This window comes from Malus sylvestris, chromosome 17 (genome assembly GCF_916048215.2).
Source record: "Malus sylvestris chromosome 17, drMalSylv7.2, whole genome shotgun sequence".
Lineage (NCBI taxonomy): Eukaryota > Viridiplantae > Streptophyta > Magnoliopsida > Rosales > Rosaceae > Malus > Malus sylvestris.
Genome location: NC_062276.1, coordinates 24329536 through 24332700, shown reverse-complemented (window position 1 = coordinate 24332700; position 3165 = coordinate 24329536). Strand labels below are relative to the sequence as shown.

Below are 3165 nucleotides of genomic sequence, written 5' to 3'. Positions count from 1 at the left end.
AGTTTAGTTTAAATGAGAGAAACTAAGTTAGCGAATCATCTGAAATGATTAACTAATCGTATCATGTCTAATACAAACTCAATATGACATGGCATGATACGATTCAATTGTATTCGTTTCAGTTTCCACTACCCTCTTGTAATGTAAAGAAATAGTGTGACAACCCGTCCCTAATCTTCTATATAATTTTCTCCCCGTGTATGTGAATTGACATTTGTGCCCTTATTGGCAAAGTGACATGGATGTGGTTTTTCGGCTTTAAATTATTTTTCTCGTTATCATAATTAAATAGTACTTGTTGTTACGAACGCTTGGACGCGAGTTAGGCTCAAATCGGACTTGTAACAAAAAAGTTACGTTACGTTAAAGTGTGTTAACAACGAGTAAATTTGTACATGTGTGTACTAATATTCCAGTGTTGGAAACACTGTTTTTGATAGGGTACGTTAGATTACATTAGATTTTGTCTCACTTCATTTGTACAAAATCATATCCTTTTTCTTCTTTAAAATTGGAACTGTGACTTGTTGTTCACCCACCAATCAAATCCATCCCTCACATCTCTTTACTAATTAGACTCACCCTCTATCTTCCTTTTTCCACCAATCAGAAAACATCATCTCACTCGTTCTCATCTTCTCATTCTCTCTCTATCCCAAGACTTTCTCTTCTCTGCAACACCAAGGATCATCATCAAAACCTCACAGATTGAGCACAAAACCACCATCATCGTGATCTTCTCATCCTCATGAACCCAACAACACAAACTGATTCTCAAATGGTTGAACTTTGTCTCGTTAACTCGAAAGCTCTGACTTGGACGGGTTTACTCCAACATGATCCCGGCCGAGTTACGAAGTTTTGAAGGTTGTAGAAGCATCCACACAACTTCCAGGAGTCCCTAGGCTAAGTTTGGTTTGGAGACCACGTCGAAGCACACGGTTTCAAGGAGTTGAGTTTTAGGCCGAGACTTGCGAGGCATTTTCAGGCCTATTCCTGTCCATTTTTGGACTTCCAAAAGGTATAAACTTGTTCTACTCCTCAAGAGCTTTATTTTCATATAAATTTCATAAAAATGGTTGAGAAATGAGCAAGTTATGAAGATTTGAATTTTTCCCCAAAAACGGGAGAAGCTTTCTAGTTCTCGATGAAACCAAAGAGCGACGACCGGAGAAGACGATGAATATTTCGTCAAAGTTGACGGAATATTCTAACGGCGTCAGCTAACATCGTTAAGCTATGTTAATTGTTTAACGGAATATTCCTGTGTCTATTAGCCACTAACCTGCTTGTGAGGGCGCGTGTGACCGTGGGCTCGCCAGTGCGTGAGGGCGTGTTCGGCCACCGGCCGACGAGTGCTTGACATGTACAGGTCTGTGACGTCGAGTAGAGTGTTTTTGTATATTTAAACCTTCCGTTTGAGCAAACTATGGGAGGTTTTTCCGAACTTTTAGTGTATGTGTTAATTAATTAATTAATTATTATTAATTGTTTCGCATACAAAGGAGACTTATCCTGAGGATGTATGAGGACAAGCGAGGCTAGAAGGCTACGATCCATCGACATATTAGTGAGTGGGCATTTGTTTTCGTATATATATAAACTTTATAGTTTCCACAATTGCTTTTGAATTGATTTATGTATATCATGCCATGGTTAATTAACGTTATTAGAAATGTTGTACTATGGTGAAATGCTAAATAATCTTACTGGATGCGCAGGTAAGTTTATTGACAGGTAAGGTTATTATGTTGACTAGAATTATTGAATTGTTATGGCATGCTTATATTCATATAGTCTGCTCATCATTGTTGCACCCCGGTGTTAGTGCTCGCCCTGGGCCAAGGCCAGTCTTTCACGTGTATGTTTACCTTCGCACCACACGCTCGCCTTGGATTCAAGTAGGTGCCAATCATGTCGTACATGTTGCATTAGGCAACTCCGACTCGTAGGTAACCACGATTAGCTCAAATCTTCACGTGATTGTAGCACTAAAGCGTATATTATTACACCCAGTCCTGTCGTACAGGTCGCATTAGGCGACTCTAACTTGTGTGCTAGCATAGATTGATGAGCATCAGGGCCAGTCGTACAAGTCGCATTTGGCGACTCCGACTTATGTGCTAGTATAGATTAATTGAACACCTGATTTTATTTATATTACTGTTGAGATATTGTGATGTGGCATACTTCTTGATTTACTTTTTATTTGCATTTGATTTTCATACCTATACGTAGTATGATTTCCTAGAAACTATACATGTTTTACAGCGAAGGGTTAGTATGTTTAGAAAATAAATGGTTTTTATAAACTTTTATTTTTGCCCACTCATCTTTTTATTTTTCGCCCCTCCAGATCCTAGATAGCTGAATTACTCTGTGGCGTACAAGGATTAGTCGGCGATTCTGACATATCCCTGTTTAAATGTAGGAACTGTTCCTGTTATGTATTAAGTACTTAACTAGTTTCGACTGCAGTACTTGCCATCTATCCTATGAACATTTGTATTCTATGGGTTCTACCCACTACTGTGCACTCACTTTATTAGTTTAAATTAGTTCTAGTTTTGGTTTAATTTATTCACATTTTTGCATCACTTACACTTTTGGTTACGTCACCTTCGGGTGACGTCCAGCATGCCTCGACTCCGGTCGGGGTGTGTCAAATAGAGATATGTAGGTGTGTTGGAAATAAAGTATAAGAAATACGGAAAATAAGAGAGGCGAGAGAGATTGGGAGGAAAAATCAAAGTAATCATTTCTTCTTGTTAGAGTGCTTATTTATAGGCTTAGGATTTACATAGAAATGGTAAAACTAATTACATATTGACAAGGAAGTGAACACAACATAATAAATAATATTTATAACACTCCATCTTGGATGTTCACCAATTAATAATAGTTGTCTTGATAAAACTATGCTTAGAAAAAAAACCCAGTGAAAACAACCTAAGCGAGGGAGAAAAATAGGGCACCATATTTATAAAACCTTATCAGTAAAAACTTGATGGGATAAAAACCTGGCCGAAGGGAAAAGAGCACAACACGCTTTCATCCATTATAGTGTATTATCGAAAACTCTCCCTGATGAATAACTCTGTTAGATTAGTGACTTACCTTGGTGATAGTAAGCCTTGATTTGACTAGTCATCATTGTCAAGTTTG

General features: G+C 38.0%; 1 long non-coding RNA gene across 2 annotated transcripts; it reads left to right on the top strand.

Moving 5' to 3' along the window:
• The first annotated feature begins 560 nt into the window (after window positions 1-560).
• LOC126612596 (uncharacterized) lies at window positions 561-2585 on the top strand. Of its 2 annotated transcripts, XR_007619177.1 has the most exons (4): window positions 561-1021; window positions 1278-1372; window positions 1506-1570; window positions 2357-2585. It is a non-coding gene; the product is annotated as an uncharacterized LOC126612596 (long non-coding RNA). The 2 variants fall into 2 exon arrangements; XR_007619176.1 differs by having other exon boundaries at window positions 561-1372.
• The last annotated feature ends 580 nt before the right edge of the window (window positions 2586-3165 follow it).